This window comes from Aulostomus chinensis, chromosome 1 (genome assembly GCF_037954235.1).
Source record: "Aulostomus chinensis isolate RoL2024-O1b breed Wild chromosome 1, RoL_Achi_v1.0, whole genome shotgun sequence".
Taxonomy (NCBI): domain Eukaryota; kingdom Metazoa; phylum Chordata; class Actinopteri; order Syngnathiformes; family Aulostomidae; genus Aulostomus; species Aulostomus chinensis.
In genome coordinates, this window is record NC_141320.1 from 2970020 (window position 1) to 2993407 (window position 23388).

Sequence of the window (23388 nt, forward strand, 5' to 3'; positions counted from 1 at the left end):
ATCACCATCTTGTAGTTCCAAACCTTCACCTGTCAGATTCAGCTACTTCTTATTGTAAACAACAAAAACAGAGTAAAAGTCTCTGGCAACATATTTGTTTCCTGTAGGGTTTCTTCATGTATGTGTGGTGTACCTGCTTTCCCAGAGGACTGCCATCTTTGTTCTGTGGGCTGACATGTTTTAGTGTCAGCACAGGTCATAGCGCTGAGACTGAACTCTCATTCTCCTCCAAGTAGTATTTCCACCTCACACTCCTGCAGATATTCAAGTGAACAGGGAACACAAATTTATGCTCAACTTCTCCTGTGTATTCATCCACAGTCACTAAACAACAACCAAACCAAACAAAAGGGGTTTGCTAGCATGGCGATCAGCTGTAGTTCACCATCTTATCCAGGTCACATGACTCAGGAGTAGTGTGGCCGTCTGGCAACCAAAGGGTGGCTGGTTTGATCCTCACTTTCTCCAGTGACCATGTCAAAGTGTCCTTGAGTGAGATACTGAACCCCTCAATACTTCTGATGAGTAGGTTGGCTCCTTGCATGGCAGCCTTCAGCATCAGTGTGTGAGTGTGTGAATGAGAGGACATTGTTCAGCTCCTTGAGTGCTGCTGAGGTAGAAAGGCTCTGTACAAACTGAGTCCTTTTACCATTTCTTTCCTGCTTCTAGCGGTGCTGTCGTCACTTCCTGTGACCGTGGAGGAAAGGGGTCCCCCTTCAGAATAAGTTTGATATCATTGTTACTTCCTCTTCAACATGCCTTTAGCAGACCAACTCAGAGAACAGCTCAGTGAGGTAGTGTGGCCGAGCGGTCTAAGGCGCTGGATTAAGGCTCCAGTCTCTGAGGAGGCGTGGGTTCAAATCCCACCACTGCCATCATGTCCCAGGTCACTAGAGAGGTGTGGCAGGTCTCTTACTGCCTCTCTCTTCCACTGAGGTCTTCAAACCTGTGACCAAAAGAAGAACCCTCCTCTGAGTCCACAGACCTGAGCATCGCTGCTCTGACTACCAGGTTACCTCCTGGTTATCAGGGTGAAGTCATGGGGAGGTAGTCAGTTGTTCCTTTGTTTTTTGACAGAGGCTTCATTGTGAATGAAATCATTTTAATTCTTTACTTGAAGTTTCACGCTGTTTCGACCGAAAAAGGCGAGTTCCTGGAGAAGATCTTCCAGGGGTCCAGGTTAAAGCGGTGCCCCAGCTGGCACCAGGCGCTGACCCAGGTCCTGCATGGGAGATACTGTCAGTTCTGTTCTGCCCTGCTCACAACCACAGGCTGGTGTTGAGGCCTGCAGCAACCAGGGCCCCAGTCACCAAGAGTATAAAGGCTGGTCATTGTGGCAGTGGGAGGAGTCAAAATGAAGACAGACCAATGTGAGCAGGACGTTCCTGGAGAAGTCAGAAGAACTTGACCATGTTTCCTACAGTACCCAGGAGGCCTGGTAGTTGTTGAAGGAAGCTCCAAAAGCAAAGAGCAGACAGCAGGATATCAAAAGAAAAGATCCAGACACTAAAACTACAAGTAGAAACAAGAAGAAATACTAAAAGCTTTGGAAAGATACTACAAGGTTGGATATACATTATTATATACACTACTATTCTCATTGACTCCTAAAGAGGGACAGGAAACATTAGAATGTGGATCAGATCAGCTGATTTCAGTGTTGAGTCCATCCCTCCATCCACTTTCTATTCTTATCCTTTAAGGGTCATGGGGGGGGGGGGGGGGCGATCCCAGGTGACATTGTTCAAGAGGCAGGGTTCACCCTGGACAGGTCAGAATTCCTGATGATGTCATCAGGGCTTTGACAGTAGCTAGAATTCTGTCTTTGATCTCAGGAGGACATGAAAGAAACACAACTGAGGAAAGTAGAAGAGAACATTCAGCTTCATTAGAAACACTTGAACTGTTGAACAGTAGAATTTGTTTGAAACAGTTTACAACACTGAGTGACAGGATTGAAGAGGGAAGGTTTTTCTACTTTAAATTTAATTCTAACTTTAAACTGGAGATGAACATTTTTAGTCGTTCATATTCTAACATACAGAGGAAGTCATGACATTCCCTTTTTTAAAAAAGAAAAAACATGTGAAGCTCCTCCCCCCAGCTCCAGATGGACAGACAGACATGAGAATGACAAGGAAGCAAAGAAGTGTTGTGCTCCTCTCCAGTGCTCTGGTGTTGTTGTGTTCTTCTCAGCTCCATCATGTAGACCTGCTGGCACTGGGCGCTGGTGGAAGTTTGCAGCTCTCACTGGAAAGTCCTGAGGCTCCTCCCACTCTGAAGCAGGCAGTTGCTCCCAGCCAGCCCTCACTTTCACTCTCTGGTGTAGGAGTGAAGAACAAAATCAGAATCAAGAACCATCACTCTTTCATTGGGGCTCCTTCCTCCTTGTTCTGATCCAGAAATTCAACAGCTTCTATCATTGATTTGACAGGAAATGTTGATGACACACTGGGATTTTTGTTCTCCTGCTGTCACTGTCAAGTGCAGCTTAACATGAGAGGTAGCAGGATCATTCATGTGTTCATGTTTCCAGCAGACAAGGAGGAAACCTGGGAGGACTTCAGTGACTTTGATCAGTGGTTCTCACTTCATCTTCTCAGTATAAAGTTTAAAGCGAGCTGGCCAGGAGTTGAACCTAGAATCTTCTGATCCGTAATCAGACTCGTTATCCATTGCGCCACTAGCCCTGTGAAGAAGCTGCTATGTTCATGTGTGCTTGCTTTTACAGAAAAGCCCAACAAGGTGGTGGCATTTTCAGGGGACACAATGGTGCAGTGGTCAGCACTGTGGCCTCACAGCAAGAAGGTTCAGCTCTCCTCCTATTTGGTTGCTAGGAACCTGAATCAGTCCTCAGTGGAGCCGTGCTGCTGAGGCTGAGTGAGGCTGAGTGAGGGACTGAGCAGGAGCCAGCAGGTCCAAGCAGGTTCAGGCAAACTCCCCTCGGTCCACCAACATCAAAGCAGAGGAACAGAGTTCATCTAACAAAATGGATTCATATCATCTCCTCTTGGAATGTTCTGGAACTACAAGTACACTTAAAATGGCTGACTTATGACAACAGAAGGAACTTTGAAGTAGATTTGATTTATTTAAGTCAGTGACAGTCATTTTTTCAAGAACTTAGTTCAGGTAACTTGATTGTTTTACTAAGATGAGCTTTAATGTTATACCATTGAAACAAGACCTTCATGTATTTATGATGACATCACCAATAGGAGCCTTCAGTCTGTCAGGGGGTAGAGTTCAGTCACCACCAATGACATCAGAGTCAGAGTTAGAGATCAAAGACAGACATTAAAGTCTCACATTAAAGTCTCTCTTATTAAAAAAATTAAAGTGTTATATCTTTGAAAATATACTGCAATACATGAAATATTATATTTCCATGGATGGTAACCTCATTCTTATATTCTTTAATATACTGCAATAGTAATGGACCCTCTATGACACTGTAGTGATGAATCTATCAAGGAGTACAAATGATTATAATCAGAGAATTTTGAAGTCAAGTTTGAGATCAGTTTGATCCTCTCTCTCTCTCTCTGTCTCTCTCTCTCTCTCTCTCCCTCTGTCTCTCTCTCCCCCCTCTCTCTCCCTGTCTCCCCCCTCTCTCCCTCTCTCTGTCTCCCCCCTCTCTCCCCCTCTCTCTGTCTACCCCCCTCTCCCTCTCTCTCTCTGTCTCCCCCCTCCCTCTATCTCTCTCTCTCCCTCTCTCTCTCTCTCTCTCTGTCTCCCCCCCCTCTCTCTCTCTCTCAGGAGCTTTTAAATGAATATTTTAATAAAACAGAACAGGAGACTGAAGAGTGATCACTCAAACCCACAGGCTGAATGGGACATCTCTTAAAAATATTGAACCACTGAGTAAAACCATAGAAGCGCTCCTGTCTAGTCGGTGCTAACAAGTTAGCTGTTGAGTGAGTCCAGCTGTGCTGTCTAGGAATCCTGGTCAAAAGCCTCCACACATCAAACAGCTGGTGTGTTGGTGGATCTGTGGATCCTGCTGGAAGAAGCAGGGTGGAGCTCTGAATGGTTCCTGTCTCAAAGAGCTTCTCTGTGCAGCTCCCATCAGCTCCTAAAAACAGGAAACCAGCAGATTCACTGTTGAACGGTGGCATTAAAATTTTTCCAAAGCTGTCCTGTCCACCATTTGTTGGTGCAAAGACATTTAAAAACACCAGTTGAACATTTTCCAAAGTTGCTCTCACCTTCTTTCAAACACCTGGAATGATTTCCTCCAAACCAAAAGAAACTGGTGAAAAAAACAACAACAAAAACCTCCTGGAGAATCAAACTCCACCGTCTGCTCCAACTGGACTTGGGACTTCAAATGACCTCCATTAAAAGCCTGCCTGCATCCCCATTCACTGACTGTTGTGCTGTGGGTCTCCTGGACAAACATGGCAGGATCCTCTTGATCTCCAGGAGTTTAAAAGAGCAGCTCTTTTAGAATGGGTTCTGGCTCCATTCAGGTTTAGAGAGCTGAGACTAAAATCACACATGAATGAAAGAGGGAACCCAACAAAACAAGTCAGCGTGAAAGAGGAGCAGATTTTAAAACTCCTCACCATTTCCACCTCCAGGAGTGAAGCCTCCCAGGACCCAAGAGGCTCCAGCTGGCAGAGCTCTCACTGGTTTCTCCACCACCTCGCTAACCTGAGCTGGAGCATCTGAGAACCAAACAGTGACCCCCTTCACTCCAGAGCCGACTCCACAAACTCTGAGCCCCCACTTTACCCACAGCCAGCAGGACTCCTCAACAGTGCATGACACACGACGACTAAATTTAACACTGAAGCGTCTCATCCAGAGATCTGTCACAGGCATCTGCTGTGGAGGGTCAATCTGTCCGTCCACATTCAGATCATTAACGCAGCGACTCCTAAGCACCAGCAGAGCCTGTTCATCGTCCCTGGGTGGGCTCGAACCACCAGCCTCTCGATTAACAGCCGAGCGCGCTGACCGATTGCGCCACAGAGACTCTGAGTCGCCTGCTTTTCATGAAGAGTTTTCAGGCTAAATTCAGTGTGTGAGGTCCACACTGCACATTTGAGGGACCATGAAGGACAGAGGAGAGTCTGACTGTCATGGTGAAAGCCTTCAGCACTAGAACTGAAACAGCCCCACCATCTTAACCCCCCCAGACCAAACAGGCTTCATCAGAAACAGACCCCCCTCCTAGAACATCCAGAGATCATCAGTCTGATTAATAGAACATGACAAACAATCAAGAACTTGTTATTGTTTGATCAGAAGCTGAAACAATGTTTCTATGTTTGTCTGTTCTGGTCTGAATGAAAGAGGAGGTTTTCTTGGTCATGTGACGTGGATGAGAGTTCAACTAGAACTTCCTGATTCAACAGGATTTGAGTTTGTTGGGATTTTGTCAAAGCCACCAACCAAACCTCTGAGTGGTGCAGATGTCTGCTGCCTCCTCAGAGCAGACTGGAGCTCAGCCTCACTCACCTGTGGGAGCCCCAGCAGAGCCACGGTGTGATGGAGTTTCAGTTTAGGATCCAAGATGCTGGGTTTCATTGGTGTTTTGTGTTTTTAGGCCTCCTGGCACCATCAATGGTAGAGCAGAGTGGCGCAGAGGAAGCGTGCTGGGCCCAGAACCCAGAGGTCGATGGATCGAAACCATCCTCTGCTAAAAGAAGAAAAATAAAATGAACCAGTGTCTTTAGAAATGTGTGTCTGTTAAAAAGAGGTTCACAAGGATTTTGTCTTCCTCCACAATCACCAACCATTGTGAGAGTTAACAACAGTCTACTTTCTGACTGAAGCAAAAGTAGACTTCAAAAGGTTTTTCTGATTCAACATAGCAGCTAAATTTCCATTTCCATTTCCTGAACAGGACAGGTTAAAAAAAAGGGAATGTCATGACTTCCTCTGTATGTTAGAATATGAACGACTAAAAATGTTCATGCCCAGTTTTAAGTTAGAATTAAACTGAAAATACAAAACTCTCCCCTCTTCAGTCCTGTCACTCAGTGTTGTAAACTGTTTCAAACAAATTCTACTGTTCAACAGTTCAAGTGTTTCTAATGAAGCTGAATGTTCTCCTCTACTTTCCTCAATTGGGTTTCTTTCATGTCCTCCTGAGATCAAAGACAGAATTCTAGGTACAAATAAAGACACTATCAAAGCCCTGATGACATCATCATCAATTCTGTCTTTGATCTGTGTCTGTCCAGCCTGTCCTGAGTGGATCCAACAGTTTCCCATGGGTGACTCTGTCGTGGTCTCTCTCTCCTGCTGTCTCCAACTCTCAGAGTGCTTCTACTGGTTTCTCTCCATCGTCCCTGTTGCTAGGCAGAGCACTGGTGAGGACTGAGGCCAGTGATGTCATCACCTCCAGCTGAGACCTGCCAGGTGGTCCTGCTTCATTCAACTCTGCTGCCTCTGCCACTGCCCTGACTGGTGAGGCTGACAGCAGGTTCTCTCTCATCTAAACTCTCTGTTTACAATGGAGGCTGAAATCCTTGTGATTGGTGGTTCAATCATCAGGTCTGTTGAACTCCCAGGTGCCATCACCTGCTGTCTTCCTGGTGCCAAAGTTGTGGACATTATTGAACGTCTCCAGGACTCATCGACCTCCACCCCTCCTGCAGGTTCTCCCTGTCTCTGTGGTGGTTCTCTCTGGTACTCCAGCTTCCTCCCAAAGTCCAAAGACATCAAGAGGGTAGTGGTTACCTGGACACTCTAAATGACTGTTAGAGTGAATGGTTGTCTGTCTGTGTGTGTTGGTCCTGGGATGGACTGGCGACCCATCAAGGGTGAACCCAGGGCTGGACTGGCCACCTGGCCGATGCACATCTTTGGGCCGGCCCATAACTGTCATAATTTGTTTTTCAAAAGTGTATAGTTTTTAATCGACCGTAACGGTATCGGAGACGCGAAACGCGGCCCATTGGTTGATTTTCTTGAAGGACATTGGGCTCGTCCAATGAAATCTCTCCGCTCTCTCTCTTTCTCTTAGTCAAGCCATGCTGTTGCAATGGAAGTGGAGGAGTCAGATCAGACAGTTGGAGACTATTTTAGTCGCCCTTCTTCCACACAGAGGACTGATTTTTTAAAGTTTCATCCTCAACAAGATTCCATAAACCCTGTCGTCCAGAGGCTCTTCGTTAGAACGGACGGCACGACGTGGAAATGGCTGACTTATTGTGGTCAAAGTCATGCTTTGTTTTGTTTTGTTTGCCCTGCTTTTAGCAAGCCCAGTGATCCAAGTGTCTTCATTAGAGGCCTGACAGACTGGAGGCATGTGCACCAAAGAGTAGAGGAGCATGAGAGAGGCATGGCACAGAGGCAGTGTGCTGAGGCCTATTTTTGAAACTGCTCCAGAGCAAGACTGGCCACCTCCTTGAGGGAAGACAGCTGACAGGACACCGTGAGCAGGTTAAGAAGCAGGGCTGGACTGGGACCAAAAAATGGCCCTGGCATTTTTCATCCCTGGCAGCCCTCCATGGTTATTTACACGATATGTGTAAGCACACGCCATACCAGAGGATGTATGCGCACATTTTGAAGTTTCAAAAATTAAAATAAAGTGCAGTATTCTACATGGAAGACAGTAACCATGTTAAAAGAGTGATACTCTTTCACTACTCACAGAGACCTTCTTCTTCCACTACACGTTCCAACACCTGACGTCTCTTCTTCCCAGTCCAGCCCTGGAAAGAACGCGTCGAGTTTTGGAAATTCGTCTGCTTTTCTTCTCGGGAGTCTCTCTTTTTCGGCTCCTCCTTTCTCCTTCCTCTTACTGGGCAACATTCTTCATGGCTTCTGACTGCAAGGCGGCCGCTGAGTGGTGGCACTACAACTGGATGGGTCTGTTTCTCATTTTAACACAAAAACAAACTAACCGCTGTTTCTGCGTTTTTACCAGAAATATATATTTTGAAGTGCCTGCTCACACCGGCCCATCCGGCTACATCCACCAAACTTTACACACATAATATAATATAATAATATAATATAATAACCCTAAACACAAGCCCCAAAGCAGTAGTTGTTTTGTTTTTCTTCATAAAGGAGGTGCACAGTCATGACTACGATATCTCTGGCAACAAACTTGGAAGGGGCTTTGGGGTCTTGTGTTTCAGCTCTGTAACTTCTGGATGGCTGAAAATGTCAGAATCAGTCCTCTCACTGACATCAACCATTGGTGTGACTTTTGGTGGATCAGCTCAAATGAAACCAGGGAAGAGGGGCCAGACTTTGAGGAGCCCATTCGGGTTAGTGGATGCCCCGGGACCGTGCTTGGGCCCCTTAGCACCTAGATGGCTGAAATTCCCAGCACATGCTACTCTGGGGCATCACACTATGTGTGTAAAGTTTGGTGGATGTAGCCCAAGTACAAACACCAGAACCCAGATTTGATCCTCAATTCTGCTCCAAAAGGCTCTCGGAGTGCAGAAGTCCCAGACCCTGATTTTGCCCAGTTTCACAAAGGGATAGTTTTTTCTCTTTGAACCTAGGAAGTTGAAATTTTAGTGTGTTGTTCTGTTCTCGAAGGATCGCATCTGTGGTGGTTTGACCCCCCTAAGTCCTTTCTGCTGTCCGTAAAGGGCGTGGCAAAGTCCAGTAAAGTCTTTAAATGAAGCATCATAACTGGTCAAAGTTGCTCCAAATGAGATGAGCTTTCTGGGAGGAGTTCACACCTCTGCCAGAAACCAATATTTAAAACTTTGAAGCCCCACCTCCTTCCTGAAGCCACTTCCTGTTTGGGAGGGGGTCCTAGAATTATTCCACCAGATTAGGATTTCATAAAGTTTCAGGTCTGTATCCACTGGAGAGGCCAATGAGAGCAAAAGAGCAACAGGGTCAAAGGTCAACAGGCCTCGTGTCTCAGCCAGGCCTCAAAGGGTTAAGTGAGCCTTTTGGAGCTCCTTTGAAAAAAGGCCTGTCACCAATCTTGTTCAGGACCAACATGAAGAAGGATCTTTGGAACATTTTCACATCTTTAAGACCGCCTTGACTCCTTTTTATAGCAGGAGTCACTGAACAGCACAAAGCTGCTATTGCAGCCATCAGGCCTCATTTCTGATCAGTTATTATTGTTGAAACAAAGCTGAATATCAATTATTGATTTTTATTGTCATCATTTTGAACACCTGATGAGAGAAACACAATAAAAACATTTGAAAAGGAAGGATCAGAGTGTTGTTGTACTGCAATACTACAGTACAGCATCAGAGACACTCAGTTATTGATTGCCTGAATGATTGATTTCCCCAGAAGAGGAACAGCTTTGTTGGAGCAGTAAAAATACACACATCAGAACGACAAAGTTACATTGGAAAAGAAACTACATGACATTACCAGCACAACATCTGAAGAACAGTTAGGATCAATTTAACTGGCCAGATAGTTAGGATTTCTTTAATGATATCCTTGATGAACCCAGACATCAGAGTGGTTTGTTCCCCTCAATCATAAATCTGTAAATACAGCGTGAAGTGATGGAACTAAAAGGCCACCTCTGAGTGCAGGAGTGAGCCTCTGTGACGGATGTGACGTCAGCAGACCGCCATTAGTTTGAGTCATTGTTTATATTCTTAATGCTGATTGGTCGATCTATAATGGTGACAAATGGACTTTGTAGGTAGAATAAACATCCAGAAATTAAATGAATTTGTAGATTGTCTTATTAATCAAAAGATGAAGTATTAAAAATATTTGTTTTTTTTTCTCGGAGTGAGCGACAACTACCGGATTTTCTCACAGAAGAACGGGGGCCGACTTCCACGGAAGCAGATGTTTGTAATTCCTGGGGCACTAAAATCCATTTCATATTATTCTTTATTGAACAGCGAACATTATGGAAATAAAATTTATATTTCTCGCCAGAAATGTCCTTGAAATGCTTTTTAAAAATCAAACCTATCTTGAAATGACACTCGTCCGTAATGGCGTCCTTAGCAACCAACATAGCAACAGTAGAAATGTGACACTGTAACGACTCTCTTCCGAGAGGTGAAAGATTCATCGTAATAACGAACAAACCAAAGATTAAACACAAGAACTGAGCAAAGATTATGAAAACAAAATGCATATTTCTCTCTAGAAATGTCATCAGAATGCTTTATTAAATCAAAACTATCTTGGAAGAAGGCACTTTCCTCCGAAAATGACAGGAGCGGCGGCCATGTTTTTGTTTTGAGAGGCCCGCATGAAAGAGTCACATGAGGGAAGGGGGTATGGGGTCATGGGGGGGGGGGGGGGGGGGCGATCCCAGGTGACGTTGTTCAAGAGGCAGGGTTCACCCTGGACAGGTCACCAGTCCATCAGGAGAAATGAGGTGGTCGGTATCATGCAACCTAAAGTAAAACATTAGTCAGGTCAAATTCAGATTAAAGCAAGAGTCTCCAGATCAAAGTCAGAATTCCTGATGATGTCATCAGGGCTTTGACAGTAGCTAGAATTCTGTCTTTGATCTCAGGAGGACATGACAGAAACACAATTTAGAAAAGTATATGAGACCACGGCAGCATGATGGTTTAGGGGTCAGCACTGTGGCCTCACAGCAAGAAGGTTCTGGGTTTGAGTCCAGGCTCGGGTGCAGAATCTGCATGTTCTCCCCGTGCATGCGTGGGTTCTCTCTGGGTACTCCGGCTTCTTCCGACCGTCCAAAGACATGTAATTTGGGATGAGGCTGATTGGACACTCTAAATTGACTGTAGATGTGAGTGTGAATGGTTTTGGTGACCTGTCCAGGGTGAACCCCGCCTCTGGCCCGTAGATGCTGGGATAGGCTCCAGACCCCTCGACCATCAATGTAGGTCTTTTGTTAATTGCATGCCACATGAAATTATTAGTGGTCACTTTTCTAGCAACAGTCTCACAGTGGCAAGACAAGAACACTTCTACTTTTGATGATGACAGTTTGTTCAACACTAAACTTCATCCAGTACCATGTTGTCAAACACTGGAACCTCCACAGCACCTGAACAGGGACTTGAACCCTGGACCCTCACATTAAAAGTCTGATGCTCTACCGTCTGAGCTCCTCAGGCTCTTTCTACAGCATTGAGACAGGAACAGAAACACCTGTGAAGGTCAAACTGATGCTTTCTTGACTTGTTCAGTCCTCCATGTTGAAGTCCACCATGCTTTTGATTGGCTCTGATTCTCTGTGGCAAAATCCAACAAGAGGCTCCAAAAATGTCCTGAATGTCACAAGAATGCACAGGACAAGATGTTAGTTTCCTTCATGTCTGCAGTTCCTCCACTGGAAAGTAAAGTCAATGCTGCTCCTCTGCTGAAACCTGGGATCGGACCAGGGACCTTTAGATCTTCAGTTTAAGGCTCTCCCAACTAAGCTGGTTCAGTTCTGAGGGAGGGCCCTGCTTCTCTCATTTATAATCTCTTCCACTCTCACTGGACCTTAGAGAGGATTGGAGCTTCTGAAGTCCTGACACATTGAACAGTTCTCCAGCACCATTTTTGATGGATGTCTGAATCACACCAGCCTTTTTTGTTTGTCTTCTTGCACCACCGTGCCGCCCCTACTAGTCGTCTACATATCAGTGTTCTCAGTATTGCACGAACATTCACATCAGTATTGTGCTAATATTTTATTTCCTGGCTCTTCAATCCTCCTATTATGAAGTTGATTGCTTCAGCGACCAGGAGACGTTATCATTGGCAGCTAGTTTACTATTATTGCTGCTGCTGTTGTTGGTTGTGTGTCTGTCTTCCATCCCCCTGTCCCTCTGTCTTTCTCTCTGCTTGTCTTTCACCCTCATTTTGTTCCCATCTTTTTGTCATTCTCTCCCTCCTTTCTCTCTGTCTTTTGTCTTTCCTTCTCTATATTTGTCTTCTGCTGTCTGTCCTGTCCTGCTCTCTTTCAACAACCAACCAGTCAAAGCAGACGTCCGGTTAAAAAAATATGATAAAAGAACTCTTGGTTTGATTTGGCTTGAGACATGAAGAAGATAGGATTGTTTTCCTTTCATTTTAGAAGCTTTTCCAGATTCATGAAAAGATCATCAATCAGAGCAGTATTTCAGACAGACTTCTGGTCCGTGAGGACGAGGAATCCAGCACAGATCCACAGAACTCCAACTGCCATCTTTGATGGTTCCTTTACAGTCTGTAGGGTGGAGAGATCCTCCTGAGTCTGGCTTGGAATGTTTGTCTGTGGATGTGTTGGCCCTGTGATGGACTGGTGACCTGTCCAGGGTGAACACGGCCTGTCGCCCAAAAGCTGCTGGGATAGGCTCCACCCCCTCATGACCCTGAACAGGATAAGCAGAAGACAATGGACAGAAGTCCTGACACATTGAACAGTTCTCCAGGACCATTTTTGATGAAGGTCTGGATCACACCAGCCTTTTTTGTTTGTCTTCTTCCAGTGTCCTCAACATTGTGTGAGCCAATAATTCCACATCTGTACCAGACACACCTCTGGTTGGTGGGTTGATGGATCTTTCTGTTCTAACAGTGTCTTTTATCTTGCTTTTATCTTTTCTATCTTTTCTTTGTATCTGCATTCTGTGGTGCACGGTGGCTCTGGAAGAGCGCTCTAACTATTGTCACTGTACCCCCCCCCCATACAACGAAAATAAAAGATTCTGATTCTGAGTCTGACACACACACACACACACACACACACACACACACACACACACACACACGTGTATCAACATGATGTTCCGAATGTTTCACTGTCTGTGGTTGTCCAGCTCTCCTTGCCTCTTCACTGTCATTGTCAGAACTCTGAGCAGTCTTCCTCTCCAGGTGATGTCTCTGAGTGATGATGATTGCTGTCTGTTCAACCAGCTTCATTTGTTGATATCTGAGAAGGACTGAAGACAGCAAAGTGTCCTGATTGGCCAACAACCCCTCACAGGTCAAAGGTCACTGCTCTGAGGCGGACCAGTTTACTGTAACAGTGGTGGCACCATCCACTGCTGGCGCTCTCTTCAGTGCTTCTTGTTTCTGCCCTTTGTGTGTGAGCTCCTAGAGCAGCTGGTCCGGCTCCTCCCCCTTTTCTTTTCTATTCCTCTAATTTATTTTTTTGATTTTCTGTTTTTGTAATTCATCATCGATCTCGGCTCACGGTCGCTACACTCTTGACCTCCTGTGAGCCTTGAAGAGAGAGAAGCCACCTTTGTGTCGGAGAAGAGCAGCTTAGTCCAGGCAGCCAGCAGCCTGAGACCAGAGGGTAGCCCATCAACGCGCTTCCCTTCTTCATCGAGCGAATCTCAGCGGGAGCCACGGTCGACGAGGTGGAGGCTTTGGAGGCCGTCCTCCCACCAGTTCGTTGGAGAGGCGTCGTACATCGATGGGAGAATCCAGCTGAGAACGTAAGCCGGTTACGTTGGTTTTCACCGATTCAGGCCTGGACTCCTGTCTCGCTGCCAAACTCCGCCTGACTCCGTAGAGCTGGTCAGCCTCCACTCAGTCCTCTTCATTTGGTTGGAGGTCACCATCGTTCATCCTACACACCTTTCCACCTGCCTCTTAGCCGTCTACTTGAAGCTCAGATAAATCCAGGCTAATTCATACCTGCTACTCAATATGGGCCTAAATTACTCTGCTGGAATTATCTCTCTGTCTTAAGGATTTTCTTAATTGTATTAAATCCTCTTTAATTTCCAAGAAGTCTTCCAACTCATTCATTCATGCAAGCCACTGATCCACAAGACCTCATTGATGAGCTTCAACCTGAGACTGAGTGTTTCTCGTTGGACGAGACACCCATTCAATGAGACTCATTGTCAGTCCATTGAAATCTACTGGTGTTCCTGGTGAGTTGATTTAACAACATGAGCTGACAGAATCAACGTTCAGGTAGGAACCACCACATCCAGGGGTCTGGACCTTTGAGCAGGCAGAGCCATCAAAGTGGCAGACTAAGCTAGCAGACATTAGCATTGAGAAGAAACTGATACCTGAGCCTACTTTTGGGTCTGGTCAAGTGATGACACAATAATACGAGATCATTGTCAGACTGACGCCTGCTCAACACTGACCAAACGCCACCCTATTGCATTATGGGAAATTTCTGCTTGGCTCGCGTCAATCAAAACACACAAAGAAATTTGTCCAGAATCAGTATTGACAGTGGATACAATTGAGTCCACACTGGTTTTTCATTCTGAGTCGGGTGCAGGTGTGGAACTTCATACACAGTCTGTGTTTGTGTTGTTCATTCAGTGATTTTTCTTACAATTCCCAATCACAGCTGCAGAAAGTGAGAGGACAAGCAGGGATTTTCAAGATGAACGCCCAACGTGGGGCTTGAACCCACGACCCTGAGATTAAGAGTCTCATGCTCTTCATCAGACTCACAGTCACATGAGCCATCACATGATTGATGAATGACCACAAACACCTTCATCTTTGACAAAGAAGTCAAATAAAAGGTGAACCACAGATGAGACACCAGTGGTAAAAACACTAAAGTGCTGTCAAGGAGAAACAGGATACGAGCAAACACACACACAAGTTACAGAGAGAGAACTCTCCCAGAGGGAACCACTCAAAGGAGAACCTCGAGATCATCAGGCTGGATGACCTCATCAACATGAGAAAGGTGGATCAGTAGACTTTGATCCAACATTTGAAGATCAGTTTTGGTGGCTCCTCCATGTTGGAGGAAACCAGGCAATGTTGGACCCTCACAGGGAAGCTCCTTTGCCTCCTCTGCTGCCAGTTCAACCACTCACTCCCATCAGTGGAGAGCAGCTTCAACTGGTTTCCATTGTGGATGCACAGGAATGTGGAGAAAACGTCCTTTGTCAGAAGTGGGATTCGAACCCACACCTCCAGGAGAGACTGCGACCTGAACGCAGCGCCTTAGACCGCTCAGCCATCCTGACAGACACTGAAAGGTGCAGACTTAAATATCAAATGAATTAATTCATTGACAAAGTAGAATTTTTTAAAATGTTAACATTAAACACACAGTCTGAGTTCATGACAGTAAGAAATTAATTTCATTTTTCTAAAGGACAAGAAATGAACCAGAACATTAGAACCACATTGATCAGTTTGTTACATGGGACACCTTCCAGACAGTGATGTAGTAAGAATTGCTAATGAACTCAAAATGATGTGAACAGAAATGGAGTGAAAGTTTCGAATAACCTCAAAGTGATGCTGACAGTAATGTAGTAAGAGTTGCTACGAACCTCAAAATAATGCAACAGTGATGTCGGAAGAATTGATAATGAACTCAAAATGATGCTAACAGTAATGTAGTGGAAGTTGCTAATCAAGTCAGTGATGCTTACAGTAATGTAGGAAGTGTTTCGAACAACCTCAAAGTGATGCTGACAGTCATGTAGGAAGAGTTGCTAATGAACTCAATTCAATGCAACAGTGATGTCGTGAGAATTGCTCATTAACTCAAAATGATGCTAACAGTAATGTAGTGATAGTTGCTAAAAAACTCAAAGTGATGCTGACAGTAATGTAGTAAGAGTTGCTACGAACCTCAAAATAATGTGACAGTGATGTCAGAAGAATTGCTAATGATCTCAATATGATGCGACAGTGATTTAGTAAGAATTGCTAATGAACTCAAAATGATGCTAACAGTAATGGAGTGAACGTTTCGAATAACCTCAAAGTGATGCTAACAGTCATGTACTAAGAGTTGCTCCGAACCTCAAAATAATGCGACAGTAATGTCAGAAGAATTGCTAATGATCTCAAAATGATGCGACAGTGATGTAGTAAGAATTGCTAATGAACTCAAAATGATGCTAACAGTAATGGAGTGAAACTTTCGAATACCCTCAAAGTGATGCTAACAGTCATGTAGTAAGTGTTGCTACGAACCTCAAAATAATGCGACAGTAATGTAGTAAAAGTTGCTACGAACCTCAAAATATTGCGACAGTGATGTCGGAAGAATTGCTCATGAACGTAAAATGATGCTAACAGTAATGTAGTGGTAGTTGCTAATCAAGTCAGTGATGCTTACAGTAATGTAGTAAGTGTTTCGAACAACCTCAAAGTGATGCTGACAGTCATATAGTAAGAGTTGCTATGAACCTCAAAATAATGCGACAGTGATGTCGGAAGAACTGCTTAAGATCTAAAAATGATGCGACAGTGATGTCGGCAGAAATGCTAATGAACTTAAAATGATGCTAACAGTAATGTAGTGGTAGTTGCTAATCAAGTCAGTGATGCTTACAGTAATGTAGTAAGTGTTTCGAATAACCTCAAAGTGATGGCGACAGTCATGTAGGAAGAGTTGCTACGGACCTAAAAATAATGCGACAGTAATGTAGTAAGAGTTGCTACGAACCTCAAAATAATGCGACAGTGATGTCAGAAGAATTGCTAAAGATCTCAAAATGATGCGACAGTGATTTAGTAAGAATTGCTCATGAACTCAAAATGATGCTAACAGTAATGGAGTGAACGTTTCGAAAAACCTCAAAGTGATGCTGACAGTCTTGTACTAAGAGTTGCTACGGACCTCAAAATAATGCGACAGTGATGTCGGAGGAATTGCTAATGATCTCAAAATGATGCAACAGTGATGTAATAAGAATTGCTAATGAACTCAAAAAGATGCTAACAGTAATGGAGTGAAAGTTTCGAATAACCTCAAAGTGATGCTGACAGTCATGTAGTAAGAGTTGCTACAAACCTCAAAATAATGCGAAAGTAATGTAGTAAAAGTTGCTATGAACCTCAAAATATTGCGACAGTGATGTCGGAAGAATTGCTAATGAACTCAAGATGATGCTAACAGTAATGTAGTGGTAGTTGCTAATCAAGTCAGTGATGCTTACAGTAATGTAGTAAGTGTTTCGAACAACCTCAAAGTGATGCTGACAGTCATGTAGTAAGACTTGCTACGAACCTCAAAATAATGCGACAGTGATGTCGGAAGAATTGCTAATGATCTCAAAATGATGCGACAGTGATGTAGTAAGAATTGCTAATGAACTCAAAATGATGCTAAAAGTAATGGAGTGAAACTTTCGAATAACCTCAAAGTGATGCTTACAGTCATGTAGTAAGTGTTGCTATGAACCTCAAAATAATGCGACAGTAATGTAGAAAAAGTTGCTACGAACCTCAAAATATTGCGACAGTGATGTTGGAAGAATTGCTCATAAACTCAAAATGATGCTAACAGTAATGTAGTGATAGTTGCTAATCAACTCAGTGATGCTTACAGTAATGTAGTAAGTGTTTCGAATAACCTCAAAGTGATGCTGACAGTCATGTAGGAAGAGTTGCTACGAACCTCAAAATAATGCGACAGTAATGTAGTAAGAGTTGCTACGAACCTCAAAATAATGCGACAGTGATGTCAGAAGAATTGCGAAAGATCTCAAAATGATGCGACAGTGATGTAGTAAGAATTGCTAATGAACTCAAAATGATGCTAACAGTAATGGAGTGAAACTTTCGAATAACCTCAAAGTGATGCTTACAGTCATGTAGTAAGTGTTGCTACGAACCTCAAATAATGCGACAGTAATGTAGTAAATGTTGCTACGAACCTCAAAATATTGCGACAGTGATGTCGGAAGAATTGCTAATGAACTCAAAATGATGCTAACAGTAATGTAGTGATAGTTGCTAATCGACTCAGTGACGCTTACAGTTATGTAGTAAGTGTTTCGAATAACCTCAAAGTGATGCTGACAGTCATGTACTAAGAGTTGCTACGAACCTCAAAATAATGCGACAGAAATGTAGTAAAAGTTACTACGAACCTCAAAATATTGCGACAGTGATGTCGGAAGAATTGCTCATGAACTTAAAATGATGCTAACAGTAATGTAGTGGTAGTTGCTAATCAAGTCAGTGATGCTTACAGTAATGTAGTAAGTGTTTCGAACAACCTCAAAGTGATGCTGACAGTCATATAGTAAGAGCTGCTACGAACCTCAAAATAATGCGACAGTGATGTCGGAAGAATTGCTTCAGATCTCAAAATGATGCGACAGTGATGTCGGCAGAAATGCTAATGAATTTAAAATGATGCAAACAGTAATGTAGTGGTAGTTGCTAATCAAGTCAGTGATGCTTACAGTAATGTAGTAAGTGTTTCAAATAACCTCAAAATGATGGTGACAGTCATGTAGGAAGAGTTGCTACGAACCTCAAAATAATGCGACAGTAATGTAGTAAGAGTTGCTACGAACCTCAAAATAATGCGACAGTGATGTCAGAAGAATTGCGAATGAACTCAAGATGATGCAAACAGTAATGTAGTGGTAGTTGCTAATCAAGTCAGTGATGCTTACAGTAATGTAGTAAGTGTTTCGAACAACCTCAAAGTGATGCTGACAGTCATGTAGTAAGACTTGCTACGAACCTCAAAATAATGCGACAGTGATGTCGGAAGAATTGCTAATGAACTCAAGATGATGCTAACAGTAATGTAGTAAGAGTTTCGAACACCCTCAAAGTGATGCTGACAGTCATTTAGTAAGAGTTGCTAATGAACTCAATTCAATGCTACAGTGATGTCGTGAGAATTGCTCATAAACTCAAAATGATGCTAACAGTAATGTAGTGATAGTTGCTAAAAAACTCAAAGTGATGCTGACAGTAATGTAGCAAGAGTTGCTCTGAACCTCAAAATAATGTGACAGTGATGTCAGAAGAATTGCTAATGATCTAAAAATGATGCAACAGTGATTTAGTAAGAATTGCGAATGAACTCAAAATGATGCTAACAGTAATGGAGTGAACGTTTCGAATAACCTCAAAGTGATGCTGACAGTCATGTACTAAGAGTTGCTACGAACCTCAAAATAATGCGACAGTAATGTAGTAAAAGTTGCTATGAACCTCAAAATATTGCGACAGTGATGTCGGAATAATTGCTCATGAACTTAAAATGATGCTAACAGTAATGTAGTGGTAGTTGCTAATCAAGTCAGTGATGCTTACAGTAATGTAGTAAGTGTTTCGAACAACCTCAAAGTGATGCTGACAGTCATATAGTAAGAGTTGCTACGAACCTCAAAATAATGTGACAGTGATGTCGGAAGAATTGCTTAAGATCTCAAAATGATGCGACAGTGATGTCAGCAGAAATGCTAATGAACTTAAAATGATGCAAACAGTAATGTAGTGGTAGTTGCTAATCAAGTCAGTGATGCTTAAAGTAATGTAGTAAGTGTTTCGAATAACCTCAAAGTGATGGTGACAGTCATGTAGGAAGAGTTGCTACGAACCTCAAAATAATGCGACAGTAATGTAGTAAGAGTTGCTACGAACCTCAAAATAATGCGACAGTGATGTCAGAAGAATTGCTAAAGATCTCAAAATGATGCGACAGTGATTTAGTAAGAAATTCTCATGAACTCAAAATGATGCTAACAGTAATGGAGTGAACGTTTCGAATAACCTCAAAGTGATGCTGACAGTCATGTAGTAAGTGTTGCTACGAACCTTAAAATAATGCAACAACAATGTAGTAAGAGTTGCTACAAACCTCAAAATAATGCGAAAGTAATGTAGTAAAAGTTGCTACGAACCTCAAAATATTGCGACAGTGATGTCGGAATAATTGCTCATGAACTTAAAATGATGCTAACAGTAATGTAGTGGTAGTTGCTAATCAAGTCAGTGATGCTTACAGTAATGTAGTAAGTGTTTCGAATAACCTCAAAGTGATGCTGACAGTCATGTAGTAAGAGTTGCTACGAACCTCAAAATAATGCGACAGTGATGTCAGAAGAATTGCTAAAGATCTGAAAAAGATGCGACAGTGATGTAGTAAGAATTGCTAATGAACGCAAAATGATTCTAACAGTAATGGAGTGAAAGTTTCGAATAACCTCAAAGTGATGCTGATAGTCATGTAGAAAGAATTGCTGCGAAACTCTAAATATTGCGACAGTGATGTCGGAAGAATTGCTAATGAACTCAAAATGATGCTAACAGTAATGTAGTGATAGTTGCTAATCAACTCAGTGATGCTTACAGTAATGTAGTAAGTGTTTCGAAGAACCTCAAAGTGATGCTGACAGTCATATAGTAAGAGTTGCTACGAACTTCAAAATAATGCCACAGTGATGTCAGAAGAATTGCTAAAGATCTCAAAATGATGCGACAGTGATTTAGTAAGAATTGCTAATGAACTCAAAATGATGCTAACAGTAATGCAGTGATCGTTTCGAATAACCTCAAAGTGATGCTGACAGTCATGTACTAAGAGTTCCTACAAACCTCAAAATAATGCGACAGTGATGTCAGAAGAATTGCTAATGATCTCAAAATGATGCGACATTGATGTCGTAAGAATTGCTAATGAACTCAAAATGATGCTAACAGTAATGGAGTAAGAGTTTCGAACAACCTCAAAGTGATGCTGACAGTCATTTAGTAAGAGTTGCTACGAACCTCAAAATAATGTGACAGTGATGTCAGAAGAATTGCTAATGATCTGAAAATGATGCGACAGTGATGTAGTAAGAATTGCTAATGAACTCAAAATGATGCTAACAGTAATGGAGTGAAAGTTTCGAATAACCTCAAAGTGATGCTGACAGTCATGTACTAAGAGTTGCTACGAACCTCAAAATAATGCGACAGTAATGTAGTAAGAGTTGTTACGAACCTCAAAATATTGCGACAGTGATGTCGGAAGAATTGCTAATGAACTCAAAATGATGCTAACAGTAATGTAGTGATAGTTGCTAATAAACTCAGTGATGCTTACAGTAATGTAGTCAGTGTTTTGAACAACCTCAAAGTGATGATGTGACAGTCATGTAGTAAGAGTGGCTTTGAACCTCAAAATAATGCGACAGTGATGTCAGAAGAATTGGTAATGATCTCAAACTGATGGGACAGTGATTTAGTAAGAATTGCTAATGAACTCAAAATGATGCTACAGTGATGTTGTGAGAATTGCTCATAAACTCAAAATGATGCTAACAGTAATGTAGTGATAGTTGCTAATAAACTCACAGTGATGCTGACAGTAATGAAGTAAGAGTTGCTATGAACCTTAAAATAATGCAACAATAATGTAGTAAGAGTTGCTACGAACCTCAAAATAATGTGACAGTGATGTCAGAAGAATTGCTAATGATCTCAAAATGATTCGACAGTGATTTAGTAAGAATTGCTAATGAACTCAAAATGATGCTAACAGTAATGGAGTGAACGTTTCGAATAACCTCAAAGTGATGCTGACAGTCATGTACTAAGAGTTGCTACGAACCTCAAAATAATGCGACAGTAATGGAGTAAAAGTTGCTACGAACCTCAAAATATTGCGACAGTGATGTCGGAGGAATTGCGAATGAACTCAAAATGATGCTAACAGTAATGTAGTGATAGTTGCTAATAAACTCAGTGATGCTTACAGTAATGTAGTAAGAGTTGCTACGAACCTTAAAATAATGCAACAATAATGTAGTAAGAGTTGTTACGAACCTCAAAATAATGCGACAGTAATGTAGTAAAAGTTGCTACGAACCTCAAAATATTGCGACAGTGATGTCGGAAGAATTGCTAATGAACTCAAGATGATGCTAACAGTAATGGAGTGAAACTTTCGAATAACCTCAAAGTGATGCTGACAGTCATGTAGTAAGTATTGCTACGAACCTCAAAATAATGCGACAGTAATGTAGTAAAAGTTTCTTCGAACCTCAAAATATTGCGACAGTGATGTCGGAAGAATTGCTAATGAACTCAAGATGATGCTAACAGTAATGTAGTGATAGTTGCTAATAAACTCAGTGATGCTTACAGTAATGTAGTAAGAGTTTCGAACAACCTCAAAGTGATGCTGACAGTCATGTAGTAAGAGTTGCTACGAACCTGAAAATAATGCGACAGTGATGTCGGAAGAATTCCTAATGATCTCAAAATGATGCGACAGTGATGTAGTAAGAATTGCTAATGAACTCAAAATGATGCTAACAGTAATGGAGTGAACGTTTCGAATAACCTCAAAGTGATGCTGACAGTCATGTCGTAAGAGTTGCTACGAACCTCAAAATAATGCGACAGTGATGTCAAAAGAATTGCTAATGATCTCAAAATGATGCGACAGTGATGTAGTAAGAATTGCTAATGAACTCAAAATGATGCTAACAGTAATGGAGTGAAAGTTTCGAATAACCTCAAAGTGATGCTGACAGTCATGTCGTAAGTGTTGCTAAAAACCTCTAAATAATGCGACAGTAATGTAGTACAAGTTGCTTCGAACCTCAAAATATTGCGACAGTGATGTCGGAAGAATTGCTAATGAACTCAAGATGATGCTAAAAGTAATGTAGTGATAGTTGCTAAGAAACTCAGTGATGCTTACAGTAATTTAGTGATACTTGCTAATAAAATCAAAGAGATGCTGACAGTAATGTAGTAAGAGTTGCTACGAACCTTAAAATAATGCGACAGTAATGTTGTAAAAGTTGCTTCGAACCTCAAAATATTGCGACAGTGATGTCGGAAGAATTGCTAATTAACTCAAAATGATGCTAACAGTAATGTAGTGATAGTTGCTAAGAAACTCAGTGATGCTTAAAGTAATGTAGAAAGAGTTTCGAACAACCTCAAAGTGATGCTGACAGTCATTTAGTAAGAGTTGCTAATGAACTCAATTTAATGCTACAGTGATGTCGTGAGAATTGCTCAAAAACTCAAAATGATGCCTACAGTAATGTATTGATAGTTGCTAATAAACTTAGTGATGCTGACAGTAATGTAGTAAGTGTTTCGAATAACCTCAAAGTGATGCTGACAGTCATGTAGTAACAGTTTCTACGAACCTCAATATAATGCGACAGTAATGTCGTAAAAGTTGCTACGAACCTCAAAATATTGCGAGAGTGATGTCGGAAGAATTGCTAATGAACTCAAAATGATGCTAACAGTAATGTAGTGATAGTTACTAATCAACTCGGTGATGCTTAATGTAATGTAGTAAGTGTTTCGAATAACCTCAAAGTGATGGTGACAGTCATGTAGTAAGAGTTGCGACGAACCTCAAAATAATGCGACAGTGATGTCAGAAAATTGCTAAAGATTTCAAAATGATGCGACAGTGATTTAGTAAGAATTGCTCATGAACTCAAAATGATGCTAACAGTAATGGAGTGAACGTTTCGAATAACCTCAAAGTGATGCTGACAGTCTTGTACTAAGAGTTGCTATGAACCTTAAAAAAATGCGTCAGTGATGTCGGAAGAATTGCTAATGATCTCAAAATGATGCGACAGTGATGTATTAAGAATTGCTAATGAACTCAAAATGATGCTACAGTGATGTTGTGAGAATTGCTCATAAACTCAAATAATGCAAACACTAATGTAGTGATAGTTGCTAAAAAACTCAAAGTGATGCTAACAGTAATGTAGTAAGAGTTGCTACGAACCTTAAAATAATTCAACAATAATGCAGTAAGAGTTGCTACGAACCTCAAAAAAATGC

At 42.2% G+C, this 23388-nt stretch overlaps 2 non-coding genes across 2 annotated transcripts; one reads left to right on the plus strand and one right to left on the minus strand.

Annotated features, from left to right (window-relative positions):
• Positions 1-793: 793 nt before the first annotated feature.
• On the plus strand, positions 794-875 carry trnal-aag (transfer RNA leucine (anticodon AAG)). Its single transcript has one exon. It is a non-coding gene; the product is annotated as a tRNA-Leu (tRNA).
• Positions 876-4907: 4032 nt separating this feature from the next.
• trnan-guu (transfer RNA asparagine (anticodon GUU)) lies at positions 4908-4981 on the minus strand. The gene has a single exon. It is a non-coding gene; the product is annotated as a tRNA-Asn (tRNA).
• Positions 4982-23388: the final 18407 nt, after the last annotated feature.